The sequence below is a fragment of the Elaeis guineensis genome, chromosome 6 (assembly GCF_000442705.2).
Source record: "Elaeis guineensis isolate ETL-2024a chromosome 6, EG11, whole genome shotgun sequence".
NCBI lineage: Eukaryota > Viridiplantae > Streptophyta > Magnoliopsida > Arecales > Arecaceae > Elaeis > Elaeis guineensis.
In genome coordinates, this window is record NC_025998.2 from 100,983,716 (window position 1) to 101,006,082 (window position 22,367).

Here is a 22,367-nt window from a genome sequence, read left to right on the forward strand (position 1 = left end):
TGTGGCGCAAGGTGGAATCCTAGTCTTACTAGGATTCTATCTCATGACTTGTTTTAATTTGGTTTCTCAAATCAAATCAAACCAAAATTAGATCAACCTAATTAAAATAGGTTTTAACCCAATTAATAATCTAATTTAATCAGATTAAATTAGATTTAAATCTAATTTAATTTTCTAATCAAATTAGAAATTAGATTGACCCAAGTCCTAGTTGAACAAGGACTAGTTTTTCCTTGCACTTGGCTTATCCAATAAACCAATTGGACTTGATCCAATCAAGCCCAAACCGAATCTAATTAAATTATATTTAATTAGACTTAATCTCAGCCCATTGGCTTAATCAAATTAAGTCAATTAGCAATCAAATTGCTAATCGATCCTCCTACAACACTTGTACTGGGTTAAATGTCAATCGTATTGATCATTTAACCCTAGAACTATTCTTAATCGTTGATCAACCATCCGATCGGATCATGAACTCTAATGTGTGTGACCTCATAGATCCGAACCTAAGCCGATAGTATAGGAACAAATTTCTATACCAATCAAAGTGACCATCTAGCAATGGTACCCGACGATCGGATAGGTCGAATGTGTAGAACAACATCCTTAGAACTCATGCGGATATAGTTTTCATATAATTCATCCCCTTGACCAAAATGATCATAGGACACCCCAGAGTTCAACTGTCAACTTTGATCAGGTTGTCCACATTGTATTTCAAAATATCAAATCCATCTGATGGATTACCCTGGCTAAGGTTTTGCTAAATTGAAATACAGCGACTCATTCTTCTCCAACTCTTGGAGTGGTCAATCCCATCTCGATCACACTCTGACTTCGCAAGTACTTGACTGTGCCCAGAAGCCTTCCGTCTCTGAATTAAAAATTCAGTTAGTCCAGTACCAAAGCACAGTGAGTTGCTTGCAAGTCACTAAGGCGATCTCAAGTCTAAGGGACACTTATACCTATATCCCATCAGAGATATTTTCGACAGCAGAATACTCTAGAGTTGGTCACGTTCAATGATGATGTATCCTTACATCTCACCTGTATGCCATACCAGTGTCTCCACACTCCTTGGTTAAGAGGACAACCAACCCATATGGCCTACAGCGACCTATGCTCGATAGAAGCTGTCGTCCTTATTAACAGCCTATCATTTGATCATGAACAGTTTTAAGGACTAATCGATAAATCCTCTCTTTATCGAATCTAAATAGTCCTAAGGAATTCATCATAACAACGGAGTTCATTAGAAGATGAAAGCTTATGATGAAAATGCCAAATATATATTTTATTTATTAACAAATCAATTACAATACTTGGTTGCTCAACCGTCAACAGCTTGACGATTGACTTTTTAGGACACATTTTCCAACACCTACAAGTCATGGTATATGTCTCTCTAAAAAAATGTATCCTAAGACACTAAAGGAGAGAAAAAAGATGAATGAAATCTCTTATGCTTCGGCTATGAGATCAATCATGTATGCCATACTATGTACCAAGCTTGATGTAGCTTATACTTTGGACATAGCTAGCAGATTTCAGGCTGATCTAAGGGAGGATCATTGGAAGGTGGATGATAGCAAGTCGATATCAGGATATGTGTATATCTTAAATGATGGGGCAGTGAGTTGAAAGAGTTTCAAGCAACAAATTGTATTTGACTCAATTACTGAGGCAGAGTACATCACTGCTAGTGAAGCCATTAAGGAAGCTGTTTGGATGAAAAAATTTATCATGGATTTAAGAGTTGTTTCTAAGAATGAAGGACTGGTGTCACTCTATCGTGATGACACTGGGGCCGTTATTCAAGCTAAAAAACTTAGGTCTTATTATAGATCCAAGCATATCCTTAGATGCTTTCATTTTGTTAGAGATAAGATGTTATCCTTGAACGAGTATATAGAAAGAATAATATGGCAGACCCATTCACTAAGGCCATACCACAGCGGTTATATGATCGCCATCTTGATTGTATGAGATACAAAGATGATTGGCTTTAGTATAAGTGGGAGATTGAAAGAAGAGTGCTCTATAAGTCAATTGTAAGTGTATTGAGATGGAATTTTTTTTTATAATTTTTTAACTTATGTAATAATATTTATTATTTGAGATATTGATTCATCATATTAGCTGCATCTTATTATATCTAAGATTATGATAAATCCCAAAGATTAGGGCAATAGTTTTAGGAGACATGAATGGGTCATGCTAATAAGACCTAAAATCCTAAAATCCTAATCTTAAATATTCCTGATCGTAGGAGCATTAAGTCGGAGATCAATATTTTGGATAGACTGGCACATCCTATGTATGCTCGATGGAGAGGGTGGTAGATCTCACTAGCCACTTGTGTGGGATACTAATTCAAAGATGTGGGTGCTCATTTAAAAAATGAGTCTACTGAATTGACTCGATGAAATAGAATATCTTATAGAAGCCTTACTTGCATGTCAAAGATGGTTCTCTAAGTGAGAGTTATGTAAGTGATCCTTAGACCTGAGACCACTATGAAATCTTGTGCACATGAACTCATACTTTCGTTCATACCCAGACATGGCATTAAGATATATACTGGGTATTCTGGATATGGTGGAGTATGTATGAAGGTTATGAGTAGGTCAACATAGAATCGATCACTCCTAGTAAGTGGAGATCGCATCCTGTATATTCTCAATCCTAGATGATTCGAGAAAAGTCTTTTGATCAAAATCAAGAAGGAGATTAGAAAGAGTTTCTAATACTTCTTTATCAGAGTCATCATTGATTAATTGAGAATCGATATAAACATGTATTTGAGTTTGACATGATTTCATACTCATGGACATATTCAGGGTGCAGGGATAATCGAAGGATTGAATTGCACGGTAACTTGCCACTGAAGGGTATATTTGTTACTTTTATCAAATTTTATATCTTTTGAATAGTCATGATATATTGCTAGATATTAATCTTGACTTATAAATTTTTTGATTAAATTAAAGAGTTTAATTCGATTGCCAATTAGAAAAGATTCTAATTGTTGAACTTGGGTTAGCTCGATTGGACCTAAATCGATTAGATTGAAATCTAATCAAATTTGATCAACTTATACCCAGACCTACTGTTGGCTAGATGTGGAATCCAATGGGTGACACACATATAAAAATTGACCAAGGACTCTTTTGAAAAAGATTGATTGAAATTTTGGATTCAATCAGGGTTCCGGTAAGCATGCTAGCATGTGTGAAATCCTTGCTCCTTTGGAGATCAATTTGATCTCATCCCTTGCTAATTAGCTAGCCCAATTTAGTAAACATTTGGGTTAGGTCATGCCACCTAGAAGCAGCCTAAATTGTAGTACCACATCCCATGTTAATGCTAATTATGAAGAGTCCAAGTTGTGAAGGACTCTTGGCACAAAATAGGTTTTGCGTGTGCATGTTGGCGTGGGCAGAAGGAGGAGTCCGTTTGGCATGGGATTAAGATATGTGTGGTAGCCCATATCACTCTCCATCCTTTGATACACATCTCAAAGCATGATATATATTTTTTTTGAATTTTTTAGGGCAGAGAAAATATTAGAAAAGGAAGGATGTCTCCCGTATGCGTGCAAAAGCATCACATCTATCTGCATTTTGGAGAGTCCTTCTCCTAATAAAATGCTTTGAAATTGGAACTATTTTTTGTGATAATGTTTCACATTTGATAATCTATTTTTGGTGATTTTTTTGGAATTTTTTCAGACTTATCAAATAGCTAAACGGATGCTGGAATCTTCCATGCGTGTGCACACATATGGTGATCATACTTCATGTGAAAGGATGTGAGATCACATCTCTTCATGGATTTTTGATCTCTATATTAGATAATATTAGATCAAGATTGAATCCCCTATCTACATGGATTTTTGAGTATTTTTTGGATTTGAGAAGGGATGCAAAAACCTCCATTCTCTGGTCGCACGTGTAGAGCAGGGTGCTGATTGATGTATCATTGATAAGAGTCCTTCTGCTTGAAGGAACTCTTATCTCTAATAATCAAATTAGATAGGCCTCTTCGATGAGGCATGTCCCTCTCTTTTGGTGTCTCTCTGATGGCTATAAAAGGGCCTAGGCACTGGGTATCCGAGGCATTCAGATTGGGTTTCCAATTTCTCTCTGATTGCTCTCCTTTCTTTCTTACAACCTATCTTAGTTTTAGGACAAGGCTTTGGGATTTAAGATAAAGTCTTATCTAGTCTTAACAAAGGTTGTAAGGATTCTAAAGAAGAAGAATCAAAAGTCTAGAGAAGATTCTGAGAGGGTGGAGTCAGATTTTTGGAGAAATCTGATCGGTATGAGGCTAGTTGAGTTCTAGAGGCTAGAACTCTTGAAGCAAGGTGAAGAAGGAGCACTGTCTTTGGTTCAATTTTCATGTGGATCATCGTTGGATGGCAGACACTTGGACACCTCATGAAAATTGGGATTAGCATTATACGTATGCTTCTTATCCAAAGTTATATTTATTATACTTTAATTATTATAGTCAAAGGTTTTTAGGTATTTGGGTTTCCGATGCATCAAATATTTTGAATGAAAATTTTAAACACCTAATCCTTCCGCTGCACCACTGAAACCCAACAGATTGGACAAACTGATGACATTGGATTAACCTGATCAAGAACATGACTTAATTTCTAAAAGCTAAGAACTATTCTTAGATTTATGAGCCAGAATATGTAATTGATTTCAGTTAAGTGGTTAATATCTAGGATTCGAGCTAGAGGGTTGGAAGTTGAAAGAATTGATCATAGAGAGTAAAGATTTAATTAGATGATTGTACTTGTAATAGTTTGTTCTAGAGACTTTAAAAACAAACAAAAAGCTCTCACTAATTTTTTGAGTCTCTCACACTCCTCGGGTGGAGAAACAAAATTCCTCACGCGATAAATGGTTCTAGTGGGTGCTGCGATCCCATCGATATACAGTATCTCATCTAACAGTTATTGATGATACGTATATCAATGCATGGATAACTCTTTATCCAGATATTTCTCCAAGCATATTGTAGCAACTTGATCTCTAAATTCTGTGGCCTCACCTAACAGTTATTAGCATATTTCTTAGTTAAGTCTGATCCACCATTCACTAGCGAGTGCAAAGCCGTCATTGGGTCCCTCACCTAACAATTATTGGGTCCAACCCCATCTTTACCTCGGAGCATCTGATGTCAATAGAGTGGTTGTACCTTCTTGATGCAATCGAACCACTGTAACCAGGTGAGAATGATCAATGCCAGAAAAGGCACCCGCATCTCTACAATGGTGGAAGACCAGTAGACTAAATATTCAATGAGGAGATTTGGGTTCAGATCTCTTCAATTAGTCACATGCATCTGATATAATGACTAATCTGGTTTAGGTTAGCACATTTCATGTTTGACCAACCTAGTCGGCATGGGTGAATTCGGGTCAACAAGTAACCTATTACAAAACATAATCTCTCAAGATGGCCAGGTAAGTAAAGATAAGTGGGGGTCCCTTCGTTGCTTTCCTTAGACACCAACAAATTGATCAGGTCAGACACCAAAATCAATTAAATAACCACCATCTAATACTTGCTTTAGATACCAAATTGATTGATTAGAATTAATTAGGTTAACCTATAGATCCGGGCTCGAACCGCTGAGCCAAATTCGGTCTTGACTTAATCAATTCACATCACATGTGAATTAATTTGATCAACTACAACTAAATTTCAATTTTGAGCCCCTTTGACCTAATCTCAATCAATTCTTGATTAGATTCGATCAACTACTCAAAATCGGAATGGATTCTAACCTAATCTAATCAATGACCCTAGTTGTAGTTTAGTCTCTAAACCTAATTTGTTCAACTCATATCTAAAAGTTCATATTTTATGTATTAAAATTTAGATCTTAAATTTATAATTTTATATTTTATAATTTTAAAATTTAATTCATAATTAAGTGCATTATGTATATGAGTTTAGATTTAGATCTTGAAATATTTTCTAATCTAAATCATTTATATTGTATCTCATATAATATCATTGTTTGCATAATCGAGTCGCTTCATCCTGGTTCATGAATCAACTTATCACAGTGAGTCAGCACACACTGAGACATGCCTCCTCTTCTCCTCTCCATGCCATCTTCCTCTCCTCTCAGATCTCTGATCCTCTCCCATGACCAAAAGAGTTGGGTGTCCCATCTGATGGTCTTGAAGCATCGAGTTCCATCTAATCTGTGTGAAGGAACAAGAAGGTTGCGATCAAGCATTGGTCAGAACTCTGTCGGAGATCAGATCCAAGGTTGATCTAGAAGCTTATAGATTCATCTAGGAGTAGATAAATTGAACACAGAGAGAGTATCCTAGTCCAAGCCTGAGTGGATACCTATAGAGATTGGACAAGTATGTAGCTCAACAACGAACCTCAAAACTCCATGATCATCAAACTACGGAGTTCGTCTACCCACATAAGATGATGTGATTATCTTATATTCTGATTTAAATTATTTAAATCTCTATTTTCTCTTAATCTATATGCATAATTGATCTGGTCATGATTGAGATCACATCTCGATCGGATCGCACATCGGATCGAAAAGTTTTGAATTTCGCTGCACCCTAATCTGATCGATCGGACGTGCGATTATTCCTTCAATTGGTATCAGAGCCAGATTATAAGGATTATGCATCTAAGATTAAGATAAGATCTAAATCAGATTAGATCTAAGTTATGTTTAGATTTGAATTAAAATTGATTAGATCTAATTTAGTACATGAACCTGAAATTAGATTAGATCTCGATTTCAGCTTTTTGATATGATCAGCATGTCTAGAATTAGATTTAAATTTTATGCTCTTATTAGATCTAATTTTATGTTTAATCTGAAAGTTATGATTAGATCTTAAACTTAAAATTAAAAGATTAAAAATTAGTAATCTAATTAAGTGCATAAAACTTAACATAATTGTTAAGTTGCATGAGATGTGTAGATTTGGATATTATGATTACAATCTGATTTTATGTGAAGCAAGAGATATTTGGATCTGATATATATGTGATATGTAGATCTAATTTAATTTTAAGTAGCTTAGTACTCCTTAAAATCCATGGTAAACACCATCCTACCATAGAGGACTATGGTGGAAGGGTTGCCTGCATGAATTGAGAGGAAGAACTGTGAAAAGAAGAAACTTACTTTTCTACAAAACCCTAGTTCCAAAAATTCTAGTATCTTTTATATGTATGTTGCATATTTAAGTTGTTTAGATCTGAAAAATTATTTCTACATCTAAACTAGAACTTTTAATAATGCACATATGATTAGAAAATTTGTATAAGATAAAATTAATATAGTTTAGATTTGAAATTGTTCCAATATCTAAGCTAAACCCATGTTCATAATGCACTTAATTAAGAATTAAGATATGAAACTAAGAGATCTAAAGTTAAAAATTTAAGATCTAATTTCATTACATAAAATATGGGATTATAGGTATGGGTAGCTCAATTAGGTCTAATTTTGAGCAGTTGATCCAATCAATCAAAAGTTGATTAGGATTAGGTCAAGTGGGCTAATGACCAATCTGATAGTTGTAGATTGGTCAGATCAATTAATAGCCATATGTTATTGATCAACTTAAGGATCTAATTTGGCTCAATGGTTTGAGCACTGATCTATTCAATTTTAATTGATCAATTGGTATCTAAAGCAAGTTTCAATCATGATTTTTAATTGGGATTATGCTTATCTAGCAATGAACAAATAGTGTCTAAGGCAAGCTTCTGCAACCCCCCCAACGATCATACTTGACCAACTTGATTGATTAAATTTTGAATTAGGTTACTTAATACTTTGAGCTAACCCATACCACTAGGTTAGTCATAATAATTATTGTTGGTGCAAAAATCCGCCTGCGTCGGAGAAGCTGGAGGTGAGGGAGTCGCGGTCGCCGTCGAGACCTGCAAAAGAAGTCTAAACCAGAGGTGGGGTTGCTCCAACAAGACCCTCCGATGCTCAAGTCAGTTCTCTGCCTCAACAAGAATGGAGTGCTCGAACAGAAATTTTAGCAGAGTTTCTAGGTAAAAATGAGAGCTTATCGAATAACGTATCTGGGGTCCCCCTTTTATAGGCGGAGGGAGCAACAGACTGATAGCAATATTTGTAACCACCTCGTCATGGGTCACATGGGGCCAGGAGAAATTTATCATGAGGAATAATGGGAAGGAGTCGTGGCTGTCACCATGGCTCGCCATGTGGAATCAGTTGCAGGGAGCGGAGCGACGTTCGTTGTCGCGACTTGCCAGGGAGTAGTGGAGCTGCACAGCACAGCCGTAGGGAGTGGAGCAGATTCGCGGCCATTACTGTGGCCTGCCGCGTGGAGCCTGTCGTGGGGGTTGGCAGAGCCGTGCAGAATCCATCGCAGGGAGTGGAGCAGAGTCGTGGCCGTTGCTGTGGCCTGCTAGAGGGCCTAGGCCTGTCGGCCAAAGTTCGGTTGGAGTCCGATCTTCGTAGAAGCCCGGACGGGAATCATTTGTCGAGGAGTCTCAGCCAAGGCCATTCATGGTAGGGACTTGGGATAGTTCGTTTGCAGCGGTAACTCGGAGTGGGTCGCTTGCAACAGGAGCTTGAAGTCCGACTCCCATAGGAGTCCGGACGAGGTCTACTTGTGATTGAAGTCGCGGGCAGAGTCCAGCTCCCATAGGAGTCCGGACGAGGCCTTTCTACAGCCAGAGTCGGGGATGAGGTCCAGCTCCCGTAGGAGTCCGGGCGAAGTCTTCCTGCAATTGAAGTCGTGGGCGAAGTCTGGCTCCCGTAGGAGTCCGGATGAAGCCTTTCTGCAGCCGGAGTCGGGGATGAGGTCCAGCTCCCATAGGAGTCCGGGTGAAGTCTTCCCGCAGCTGGAGTCGGAGATGAGATCTTGCTCCCGTAGGAGCCCGGGCGAAGTCCACCTGCAATCAAAGTCAGGGGTGAAGTCTGGCTCTCTTAGGAGTCCGAACGGAGTTTACCAGCAGTCGAGGTCGAGGATGGAGCCCGGCTCCCGTAGGAGTTCGGGTGAAGCCTTCTAGTAGTCGAGATCGGGGACGAAGCCCGACTCCCGTAGGAATCCAGGCGAAGCCTTCCGACAGTCGAGATCGGGGATGAAGTCCGAATGGAGTCTTCCTGCGGTCGGAGTCAGAGACGAGATCCGACTCCCATAGAAGTCCAGGCTGAGTCTTCCTGCAATTGGAGTTGTAAGTGAAGTCCGACTCCCATAGGAGTCCGGACGAAGTTTACCTGTAAGTGAAGTTGTGGGCGGAGCCCGGCTCCCGTAGGAGTCCAGGCGAAGTCCGCCTGCAGTCGGAGTCGGGGATGAGGTCCGACTCCCGTAGGAGTCCGGGCGAAGTCTTCCCGCATCTGGAGTCAGAGACGAGATCTGGCTCCCGTGGGAGCCCGGGCTGAGTCTTCCTGCAATTGGAGTTGTGGGTGAAGTCCGGCTCCCGTAGGAGTCTGGACGAAGTTTACCAGCAGTCGAGGTCGAGGACGGAGCCCGACTCCCGTAGGAGTCCGGGCAAAGCCTTCTAGCAGTCAAGATCGGGGACGAAGCCCGGCTCCCGTAGGAGTCCGAGCGAAGCCTTTCGACAGTCGAGATCGGGGATGAAGTCTGGACGGAGTCTTCCTACGACCGGAGTTAGAGACGAGATCCGACTCCCGTAGGAGTCCGGGCTGAGTCTTCCTGCAATTGGAGTTGTGGGTGAAGTTTGGCTCCCATAGGAGTCCGGACGAAGTTTACCTGTAAGTGAAGTCATGGGTGGAGCCCGACTCCCGTAGGAGTTCGGGTGAAGTCCGCCTGCAGCCGGAGTCGGGGACGAGGTCCTGCTCCCGTAGGAGTCCGGATGAAATCTGGTAGTTGTAGGAATCTGCCGTTGGTGAAGTTCAGCCGTTGATGAAGTCTGGGGTAGTTCGGATTGGAGTTGAACCTGGCTGGAAGAAGTCTGGAAGGGATTCGGGGAATAGCTGATAGCTGTAGAAGGTCGGCTGGTGGCGGAGATCAGTGAGCACTTGGGGCGGCTTAATAGATGACTGGGGGAACTCGTGTTGAAGGAGCTCAGGTGGTGCAGTGGGAGTTCATCCGTCGGGGGAATTCAGTCAGCACTGTGGAAATCCGGCTGTTGGAGAAGTCCGGAGAGATACCATCTACAGTCAAAAGTCAGAGGAGTCTTGGGAGGGTCAATCCTGTCAAGAACTTCGGCTAAGGGTATTTTATACCCAACACCAGTCCCCCTACTTCTGAGTTCGAATTTTGAATGAAGGAAGTACAGAGAGGTTGTCACAGCCGAAGTTGCTCCCTTGATGTCCATGCGCAATCGTCCTCAGATATTTTGGCATTCAATGCGCATGTGCTGGAGTCTTTTCAAATCGAGATGATCCGAAGAGGCTCTTTTGGAACCTGCAGCAGAATGGTCCTAAAGGCATGGCACAATCAAGGCTCTGTCAGTCGTTTGCCACTTTTTAACCGCCCGCTGTGGTGAGTGGGACACGCGGCGAAAAGAGACCGGTCAGAGGAGATTCGCAATCGTCATTATGCCGGATCTCGGGGTCTATTTAAACCCGCACTCCTCCTCCAAGAGTCTCGCTCTATCCGACAGTCTCGTTCTGGTGCCCTTCTTCTCCCTGAGAACTCCGATTTTTCTCAGCGCCCTTTCCAGCCTTGGGCGTTCCTCGAGCCATCCCCATTTTCGCACCTTCGCACCTCTTCGAATTGCTTAGGTTAGTCTCGAAACTCCTTCCTCTTTTTGTTCTTCCTTTTGCCATTCGATCTTTCTTCCTCTTGCTCTGCACGTCAGTCCCCCGAGACCTTGTCCGCGATTTTCCTCAATTTTTAGGGATTTCTCCTCTGTAAGTGGTCTCCGTGTGATTCTAGATGTTTTCCAGGGCTTCTTCTTCTAGAGGCTCTAGGAGTTCATCCGTTTCGGTCTCCCAGAGTCCTCAGGCGGTAGATGAACTGGTAGCTAGAGCTGAACCTCATCCAATTTTTGTGCCGGACACCATTCCTTGTTCTCTGACTCCGGACGAACTCCAACTGATAAGAGTTCAGTATGGGGTTCCTCCGGAGTACGAACTGAAACTTCCTGGCCCATCCGACCGGACTAGTGACCCTCCTCCCAGCTGCTTCTGTCTGTACCAGGAGGCCTTCCATGCTGGACTTCGGCTTCCTCTTCCACCTTTTGTCATTGCTCTTTTCCAATTTCTGGATATTTCTTTGGCTTCGGTTGCACCGAACTCCTTTAGATTTTTGATAGGGTTCCTCTCTCTTTGTCATATAGTCGAAGTCCGGCCCACCCTTTCCTTGTTTAGATACTTCTACACCTTCAAGCGTCATCCCACGACAATGGACTGGTGGTACTTCTCCCCATAGTTCGGTAGAAAGGGGTTGCTGAAAGGTGCCCCCTCTTCTATCCATAACTGGAAGGAGAAGTTTCTTTATGTTCGATGCCCGACCTTGAGGCTAGGGTTGCCCCCTTGGGGCTCCCCGAGGGACTCCATCCGCCGGGCGCCCAGCTTGGGGGGGGACGATCTTCAAGCCTCCCAGAAACTCCTCAAATATCCAACTCTTTCTCTCCCCAACCTCCTGAAGGAGCAGTTTCTGTTCAACATCGGCTTGAGCCCCCTGGATCCCGCCAGTATTTCATCTCTCCTTTTCTTTTCTTCTTTTTCTTTCCTTCCCTCTCTCTCCCCTACTTCTCTTTTTTTCTCCTTTTTCACCCCCTCTTTCTCTTTTTCTTCTTTTTTTTTTTTTTTTTTTAAGGCATGGATGTCGAAGAAGCACAGATGCTTGCCAGGGGCCTGAAGGCTGTCAAAAGAAAGGGCGCCACGGCCTCTTGGCTGGCGAAGAAGACTAGAGTGGAGGAGATGGGTTCGACCGCACCTGCCCAAGCGACCTGAACCACCGACGTCCTTGCAGACACTGAGCTTCCAGCCGCCTGGGCTTCCTCGAGGGGTTTGAGTTCTCCTGTCAAGGTCCCCGCTTCGGAGACTCATCCTGAGGAGGTGCCAGGGAGTGAGAGGAGGAAGAGGAGGAAGACCTTGGCCCGCAGGGTCGGCAGTCGCCGGGCTACCACCGAAGAATCCCACGGCTCTGAAGAGGAGTAGGGGGATGATCCCTTTAGTGACAGGGACCTAATAAAGAAGCTGGTTGACGGGTGCTCACTACCCGAAGTCGTCCAGAGGATCATCCGCGTCGATCCTGCACAATGAGTCTGGGACTCGCTGGGGGTGTTCCTCGAGGTAAGTAGATTCATCTTCCTTTCTTCCTTTCGCTTCTTCATTTAATTAACTTCTCAGCTTCCATTCTGACCCTTCGATCATCCTTGCAGCTCGGATACCAACTCCTCACCAACATCGAGATGACAAACAAGGCGGTGGAAGGTCAGCAGGCCGAGGCTGCCTGCCTTAAGGAAATGGCCCTCGAGGTGGCCGGTCTCCGAGAAGTGCTTGAGAGAGAGAGATAGACCTCGATGGAACAGAAGGCCGCCTTGGAGGAGATGGTGAGGAGGGCGGAGGCCGAGGTTGCCAACATGGCGGAACAGATCCCGACCCTGGTCTCGGAGGTCAGGGGTCAAGCGGTGGAGGAGTTCAAGGCTTCCACCGAAATGAAGAAGTTGAAGGTTGAGTTCGGCCAAGCCGCATTCAATAAAGGGTTCGAGCTCTTCCAGGAGAAGATGGTCGTGAAATTCTCCGAGCTCGACTTCAGCTTCTTGGACGAGGCATCCAAGGATGAAGCCGGACCTTCCACCGCCGTCGCAGCCACCGCGGATCACCTCCCAGAGGTGTCGAGTCTCCTCCTTATGGGGGACTTTTCTTCTCTTCTTTTTCTTTCTTTCTTTCTTCTTCTTTGTAATGAGCTGTGTCTTAACGCATTGACCTCCCGATGGCAGTGTCCTGCTGAAGTGCTTCCCTTACCCCAGGAGATTCCACTGAAGTCCACGATCCAGCACCTGAAAAAGGAAGTTCTTCATTTGACGAAAAGGTCGAAGAAGATGGAAAGCGAGCTCCGCAAGTTGAGGGAGGGTCACTCCGAAGCCACCGCAGAGGCCACCCGCTTCCGAAATCTCCACGTGAAGGAGATCATGGAGTACAACTGGAGAAAGGCGAACTTCAAGAGGGAGCTCGAGGAACACAGGAAGTGCGCCAGCAATCGAATTTGGGCTCAAGCTGCCAAGATCAGTTCCCTCCGAGTGGAGCTGTCGGCCGCTCAGGAGAGGATTAGCTAGTTGGAAGGAAGCTCATCCTAACTTTTGGCTCGGGCCGACAGCGACCGGGAATGGTCGAAGAAGATCTCCATCCTCCAACAACAGCTCCAGGATGCCGAGGCGAGCTATGATGCGTACCGAGCCGGCTGGCGTAAGTAGATGGATGAATATAAAGGGAGGCTCAGGATGGCGACTGATGAAGTTGCCCACCTTCAAAGGCAGCTTGCTGGAGGGGCTCAGCTTGCTTCCGCTCGGGATTCCAGCGAACTCCAATCCCTGAGAAGAACCACAGAAGATCTATCTATCGCCCTTAGAGAGGGGAAGGCCGAGCTGCAGCAATTGAAGATCCGGCTGGCATGCGAGCAGCAGGCCGTCAAGGATGCGGAGGCAGAATCTGAGGTCCTGAGAAAAAGGCATCGAGAGGCAGAGAATGAAAGCCAGTGATTTCACCGTAGATACATGGAGATATTAATGAGAGAGAGGGAATTGGAAGCAGAAGTCGAAAGTTTAAGGCACTCCCTGGCGAGGGTCGAAGTCGAAAGTTCGAGGTCGGATGAAGTCGGGCCCCCTTAGGGCTCTTTTTGCCTTCTGTCTTCCCATGTATATATTTTTTCTTTTGTTGTTTTGTCTTGTTCTTGTTGTCTTGCTTTTCTTCTTTTAGCCTGTTGGGCTTTGTAGTGTATATTTTGTGAATGAAATGAAAAAGAGATTTTGTATTACCTCGTCCATGCATTGCATTAAATTGTCGTCCGTCGAACTTCTTTTGTCTCTTGACTTGTTCGACGTCGACATAGTTTGAAGATTCCAAGCCGTTATCGTGTTGTTTCACTTTTCTTATCATCCATGGCCGTAGGCTCGAGCTCATGGTCTGAACTTCGCATTATCTTGGAGGAGTCATTATTTTCTTGACCCATGTCGAGAGCCTTCTTAGAGACCGGGGATGTTCGATAGGAACTCCCATCTTTGTTGAGACGAAGTTTCCTATGTCTTTGGTGTAGTTTGTTTTTCATCTGTTGCCGATGTAGTTCATCGCTTTCTTTTTTAATTTTTCTCCTCTTTTCTGAGTGAGGGTCCTCCCCTTTCTTTTCGTGGGGTCGCATAGAGGTGTAGAGGTGCCATTGAGGAGACTTTTCCCTTTATCTGATCATGTTGGGCGATCGGGTTTTTGTCGTCGTCAGGATGAGGTTCTCCTTCTGTTCTTGACGTAGTCGATCTCAGCTCAGGTTAGGATGAGATTTTCTTCCTGTTCCCAACGGGGCTGTGGGGGCACATAAGGGTCGTTGCAAGGCCTCTCCCCCCACCCGGTCTAAAAGAATCGGGTCTTCGACTTTGCTCATGTCAGGATGAGGTTCTCCTCCTGTTCCTAACATGGTCGTGGGGGCACATTAGGATGTTGTAGGGCCTCTCCCCCCATCCGATCTAAAAGAATCGGGCCTTTGACTTTGCTCATGTTAGGACGAGGTTCTCCTTCTGTCTCTAACATAGCTGTGGGCACGCATAAGGGCATTGTAGGGCCTCTCCCCCCATCCGATCTAAAAAAATCGGACCTTTGACTTTGCTCATGTTAGGGTGAGGTTCTCCTCCTGTCCCTAACATGACTGTGGGGGCACATAAAGACGTTGTAGGGCCTCTCCCCCCATCCGATCTAAAAGAACCGGGCCTTTGACTTTGCTCATGTTAGGGCGAGGTTCTCCTCCTGTCCATAACATGGCTGTGGGGGTGCATAAGGGCGTTGTAGGGCCTCTCCCCCCATCCGATCTAAAAGAACCGGACCTTTGACTTTGCTTTATGTTAGGATGAGGTTCTCCTCCTGTCCCTAACATGGCCATGGGGGTACTTAAGGGCCGTTATATGGGCCTCTCTCTCGATCCGATCTTAGAATAATCAGACTTTCATTTTGCTCATGTTAGGACGAGATTCTCTTCCTGTTCCGAACATGACCATGGGGGCACTTAAGGGCCGTTATATGAGCCTCTCCCCTGATCCGATCTTAAAATAATCGAACTTTTATTTTGCTCATGTTAGGACGAGATTCTCCTCCTGCTCCTAACATGACCTTGTTTTGATTGTTTGAAGGGGTTATCCCCAGTCGTAACAAGTCCATGCCAAAAGGGAAAGACATGCAAAGTCGAAAGGAATTTTGATTTAAAGTAAAGTCGTTAGTAGTACATTTACAGGTTTTTTGAGTCCCATGGTCATGGAAGGTCTGCTCCTCCTTGAGGTCCTCCGGTGATGGAGTTGATGATCCCGTTTGGAGGCCGATCTCCGGGCTGCTCTTCCCTCCTCGGCGGTTCAGGTTGCGGCAGGGCCCTTGGCCGATCCTCTCTGCTTTCAGGTCAGCATCGAATGAATCTGTCGAGCCGACCTCATCTGATGAGCTCCTTGATCTCATCCCGGAGTTGAATGCACTCCTCTGTATCGTGGCCATAGTCACGATGGTAGAGGCAGAACTTGTTAGGATTGCGCTTCCCAGAGTGTGTGCGCATCCTTTCTGGCCTTGGCAACTGCTCCCTGACCTCCATCAGCACTTGGGTTTTCGAGGCATTGAGGAGGGCATAGTTGTGAAATCTTCCTAGGGGGGGACCTCGTCGAGCCTGGCGATCTGGGCTTCCCTGCCTACGTACCCGGGAAGGAGTCTGGACACGCTTGTGCCCGGGAGGAGTTTGAGAACGTGGCCGAGCTTCTCTCGGCCCTTTCTCGACTGCAGACTTACTCGAGTCCCCCGCCTGCCGCTCTCTCACGATCTCCTCATCCTTCATTTTAAAGGCTTCTTCAGCTCGGGCGTACCCTTCAGCCCGAGCCAATAGGTCAGCAAAATTCCTGGGGTACTTCTTCTCCAGGGAGAACAAAAGGTCATTCTTCTGAAGGCCGCCCTTCAGAGCGGCCATCGCTACCGACTGGTCCAAGTTTCGGACCTCCAATGGACTCCCCCTCCCTCTGCTTGATGTTGATGAGGGACTCCAAACCCTTCCGGAGGTGCCGACTGCTGACAAAATGGGCCACAAATTGGTGGCTCATCTGATCGAAGAAAAAGATGGTACCTGACTTCAGCATCGAGTACCAGTTCCTCACCGCTCCCTTCAAGGTGGATGGGAAGGCTCGGCATAGAATGGCATCAGATGCATCATGAAGCAGCATCATCGTCCGGAAGGCCTCCAGATGGTCAATCAGGTCTAAAGTCCCGTCGTAGCTTTCAAATTGGGGGAGTTTGAAGTTCGGCGGGATCGGTTCCTGCATGATCATTTAAGAAAAGAGAGGGTTAGTACAAATATCCTCACCATAAGCAGGGGGAGCGTGGCGGAGTTCTTCGATCCGCCGGTTCATCTTCTGGAGCCTCCGATCCAGGAAATCCTCTCGACTATAGGTCTCGAGGGTCCTCTGGCAGAATGGGGGTAGAGATCTTCCAGGGGTGGAATCGTGATCCGACTGAGGGCTCTCCACCCTCGGATTCATCTTTCTGGGAAAGACGGGGCGGCTGGCCCAAGTGGCCCGCCCTACCGTCGGATTTTGGTGTTCCGGTGATGCTCTTTCCAGGCGCACTAATGCTTGCGACTGTTGCTGCTACTGTATGGCCTGTACAACTTCAGTGAGACTTCTGACCTGCTGCGTTAGCAGGTCGAATTGCTCCACACCAACTGCCGTTGCCGGAGGAGGAGGAGGAGGCTAGGAAACTGGAGGTGAGGTCGGAGCCTGAGATCTGGCCGCGGAGGCCATGGATCGTCGCGTGGATGCTTTGCGGAGAGGCATCGGGCAAAGACCTAGTGGAGGAAGGAGGAAAGGATGCCGAAAAAGATGCCCGGAGGCGGTCCCGTTGAGCGCTCCTTTAAGAACAAGGGTACTGCAAAAACACAGCCCCCCTTCCTCTAGCGCCAATCCTGTTGGTGCAAAAATCCGCCTGCGTCGGAGAAGCTGGAGGTGAGGGAGTCGCGGTCGCCGCCGGGACCTACAAAAGAAGTCTAAACCAGAGGTGGGGTTGCTCCGGCAAGACCCTCCGACTCTCAAGTCAGTTCTCTGTCTCAACAAGAATGGAGTGCTCGAATGGAAATTTTAGCAGAGTTTCTAGGTAAAAATGAGAGCTTATCGAATAACGTATCTGGAGTCCCCCTTTTATAGACGGAGGGAGCAACAGACTGATAGCGATGTTTGTAACCACCTCGTCATGGGCCGCATGGGGCCAGGAGGAATTTATCATGAGGAATAATGGGAAGGAGTCATGGCTGTCACCATGGCTCGTCACGTGGAATCAGTTGCGGGGAGCGGAGCGACGTTCGTTGTCGCGACTTGTCAGGGAGTAGTGGAGCCGCGCAGCATCCACCGCAGGGAGTGGAGCAGATTCGCGGCCATTACTGCGGCCTGCCGCGTGGAGCCTGTCGTGGGGGGTGGCAGAGCCGTGCAGAATCCGTCGCTGGGAGTGGAGCAGAGTCGTGGCCATTGCTGTGGCCTGCTAGAGGGCCCAGGCCTGTCGGCCAATGTTCGGTTGGAGTCTGATCTCCGTAGGAGCCCAGACGGGAATCATTTGTCGAGGAGTCTCAGCCAAGGCCGTTCATGGTAGGGACTTGGGGTAGTTCATTTGCAGTGGTAACTCAGAGTGGGTCGCTTGCAACAGGAGCTCGAAGTCTGACTCCCGTAGGAGTCCGGACGAGGTCTACTTGTGATTGAAGTCGCGGGCGGAGTCCGACTCCCGTAGGAGTCCGGACGAGGCCTTTCTGCAGCCAGAGTCGGGGATGAGGTCCGGCTCCCATAGGAGTCCGGGCGAAGTCTTCCTGTAATTGAAGTCGTGGGCGGAGTCCGGACGAAGCCTTTCTGCAGTCGGAGTTGGGGATGAGGTCCGGCTCCCGTAGGAGTCCGGGCGAAGTCTTCCCACAGCTGGAGTCGGAGATGAGATCTTGCTCCCGTAGGAGCCTAGGCGAAGTCCACCTGCAATCAAAGTCAGGGGCAAAGTCCGGCTCTCTTAGGAGTCCGAACGGAGTTTACCAGCAGTCGAGGTCGAGGATGGAGCCCAGCTCCCGTAGGAGTCCGGGCGAAGCCTTCCAGCAGTCGAGATCGGGGATGAAGCCCGGCTCCCGTAGGAGTCCGGGTGAAACCTTCTGGCAGTCGAGATCGGAGATGAAGTCCGGACGAAGTCTTCCTACGGTCGGAGTCGGAGACGAGATCCAACTCCCGTAGGAGTCCGGGCTGAGTCTTCCTGCAATTGGAGTTGTGGGTGAAGTCCGGCTCCCGTAGGAGTCCGGATGAAGTTTACCTGTAAGTGAAGTCATGGGCGGAGCCCGGCTCCCGTAGGAGTCCGGGCGAAGTCCACCTGCAGCCGGAGTCGGGGACGAGGTCCGGCTCCCGTAGGAGTCCGGGCAAAGTCTTCCCACAGTTGGAGTCGGAGACAAGATCTGGCTTCCGTGGGAGCCCGGGCTGAGTCTTCCTGTAATTGGAGTTGTGGGTGAAGTCCGGCTCCCATAGGAGTCCGGACGAAGTTTACCAACAGTCGAGGTCGAGGATGGAGCCCAGCTCCCCTAGGAGTCCGGGCGAAGCCTTCCAGCAGTCGAGATCGGGGATGAAGCCCGGCTCCTGTAGGAGTCCGGGCGAATCCTTCCGACAGTCGAGATCGGGGATGAAGTCTAGACGGAGTCTTCTTGCGGCTAGAGTCGGAGATGAGATCCAGCTCCCGTAGGAGTTCGGGCTGAGTCTTCCTGCAATTGGAGTTGTGGGTGAAGTCCGGCTCCCGTAGGAGTCCGGACGAAGTTTACCTGTAAGTGAAGTCGTGGGCGGAGCTCGGCTCCCGTAGGAGTCTGGGCGAAGTCTGCCTGCAGTCAGAGTCGGGGATGAGGTCCGGCTCCCGTAGGAGTTCAGATGAAATCTGGTAGTTGTAGGAATCTATCGTTGGTGAAGTTCAGTCGTTGATGAAGTCTGGGGTAGTTCGGATTGGAGTTGAACCTGGCTGGAAGAAGTCTGGAAGAGATTCGGGGAACAGCTGATAGCCGTAGAAGGTCGGCTGGCAGCAGAGATCAGTAAGCACTTGGGGCGGCTTAATAGATGACTGGAGGAACTCGTGTTGAAGGAGCTCGGGTGGTGCAGTGGGAGTTCGTCCGTCAGGGGAATTCAGTCAGCACTGTGGAAATCCGACTGTTGGAGAAGTCCGGATAGATACCATCTGCAGTCGAAAGCTGGAGGAGTCCTAGGAGGGTCAATCCTGTCAAGAACTTCGGCTGAGGGTATTTTATACCCAACAGTTATGATTAATTAAGGATAAGATCTAAATCTAAATCTTTCTATTAAATATTAAGTTTAGCGGTCTTCCATCGTTATAGTTATGTAGGCCCTTCTTGGGGTTGACTGTTCTCGACTGGTCATAGTAGCTCAGTTGCACTGGAAAGATGCAACCACGCTATTAGCATGAGCTATTATGGGGTGGAGATGGGATTGGGCTCAATATTTCGAACATGGTGAGGGTTCTAATAACAACTCCATTTCACATAAATGATGGGTCTGACTTAACTAATGAGTAAGCCAATATTTCAAACACAGTGAGGCTTTATGAATTAGAGATCGAGGTTGGCTGCAACATGTTTGAAGAAATATTGAACAAAAGTTATCTACTCATCGGTTGACCCATCATCAATAACTGTTAGGTGAGGTGGTGAGTCAATCGGTGAGACCGAAGTACCCACTAAAAAAATTTTAATCACAGAGATTTTGATTTCTCTATCAGGGGAGTGTTAGGAAGTCAAAAAAATAGTGAAAGCCCAAATTTATTTTTAAAATAAAATTTTTAAAATAAATTGGTTAAGTCAATTATAAAATCTAACTTGAAATTTTGACTTTCTGTAGAAAATGTCTACTTCAAATCTCCTTGCCCGAATCTTAGAGACAAATAGGTTGACCAAACCTAATTTTAAGAATTGACTTCAAAACTTAAAGATTGACTTGAGTTCTGAGAAAATTACCAATGTACTTGACCAGGACCTTACCCCTCTTCCAATCCGTCTGACTATTGATCAGAGAATGTCTCATGAAAAGTTAGGTGCTATGTGTTGACCTCAATATCTAATGAATTGTAGAGCCAACAAGAAGATATGAAGACTGTCAGAGAAATTCTCGCTCATCTGTAAGAGTTGTATAGTGAGCAGAGTCATGTAGCCCACTATGAAGTATCCAAATGACTCTTCAAAGTAAAAATATATGATGGACAGTCGGTCCACGATCACTGTTTGATGATGATCAAGGACCTTGAAGAGCTTGAGAAGCTCGAAATGTTGATGGACAAGAAGTTGCAGATCAATCTTATTCTGTAGTCTATTACGGATTTGAATGGATAATTTATAGCAAACTTCCATATGAATAAGATCCAATGCACCATTGCTGAGTTGATGAATATGCTAGTTACAACAGAGAGAACTTTGAAAAGTTCAAAGGGCTCTTTACTTGCTGTGGAGCAGACTTCTTCTAAAAGAAAGTCTACTGAAGAGAAGAAAAAGTTCGTGATGAATCAAAAGGTGGAGAGCAAGAAGGAGAAGAAGGTGGTTTCGAAAAAAAAAGTTGTAGAGAAAGAAAAATATTTTCATTGTAACATTGATGGCCACTGGAAAAGGAACTGCCCAGGTTACCTAATGAATTTGAAGAATAAGAGGATAGGTGGACCTTCTAAAAGTATGCTCGTTATAGAAACTAACCTAACAGTTTCTTCTGCATTGAGTTGGGTGATTGACTCTGGATCTAGTGCTCACCTATGCACTACTTTGCAGGGTCTTGAGGATAGCAGAAAGCTGAGGGAAGGAGAAATGATCCTATACATTGAAAATGGAGCAAAGATTGCTGCTATGATCGTAGAGACATACCTTCTTCGACCACCATCAGGGACTATTTTGATTTTAAGAGACTGTTATTTTGTACCTACTATGAGTAGAAATCTTATTTCTATCTCTTGTTTAATACAAGATGATTATGTAAGAAGTTTTTAAAAGGACCACTGTAACATATTTCTTGAAAATAATAAACTTGGAAGTAGTTTTCTTATTAATGATCTCGTTTAGTTACATATTGATGTATTTGTGAATTATATCGAGCAAAATGTGAATGCATAAGATCCAAATGACCTAAAGATAATGTTAACCAAAAGTACTTGTGGTACCTAAGGCTAGGTCAAATTAGAGAAGATAAGATTAACAGATTGGAGAAAATCAAACTGTTAGATCCGTTGACTTTCGAGTTATATCTAGTCTATGAATCATGCCTTCAAAAAAAATAATCAAGCTATCCTTTGTAGGACATAAGAAAAGAACCACAAAGATACTTGAACTAATGCATTCAGATGTATGCAACCCATTCGATGTACCGATCAGAGGAGGTTATCTCTACTTCATAACCTTTATCGATGACTTTTTATGATATCGGTATGTGTACCTTATGCGACACAAATCTAAGATCTTTGAAAAGTTCAAAGAATTCAGAAATGAAGTGAAAAAGTAAACTGAAAAGTCCCTTAAGATTCTTCAATCAAATCGAGGAGGTGAATATCTTAATGAAAAATTTTTAGATTATCTCAAGGAGCATGGCATAGTCTCATAGTGGACTCTGCCTAGAATATTTCAACTCAATAAGGTTTCAGAATAGAGAAATTAGATCCTATTAGATATAGTTCTATCCATGATGAGCTTCATCGATCTTCCTATTTTTCTTTGGGGATATGGTCTACTTACTGCTATTTATGTACTGAATATGGTTCCTTCTAAAACTATTCCTACCATACCATATGAGATGTTGCATAGTAAGAAACCAAATCTGAGTCAACCCAAGATTTGGGGTTGTTTGGCCCATGTCAAAAGACAACAGGTGGACAAGTTAGAAACAAGGTCCCTTAAAGCTCATTTTATTGGATATCCTAAAGAGTCTTTAGGATATTATTTCTATCTTTCGAAAGACCATAATATGATTATGAGTCGACATGCAGTCTTTCTTAAAAAATAGTTTATTCAAGATAGAGGTATGGGAAGACAGATTGGGCTCTAAGAGAAAATCTTTGAAGTGCAACAAGTCTCAAAACCTGTGGAACCAATTCAGTTAGAGCTAATCCACACACCTCCTTCTCCACCTCATAAGTCTAGTTGAGTTTTCTATCCTCCTGAGAGGTACTTAAGTATTATCTCA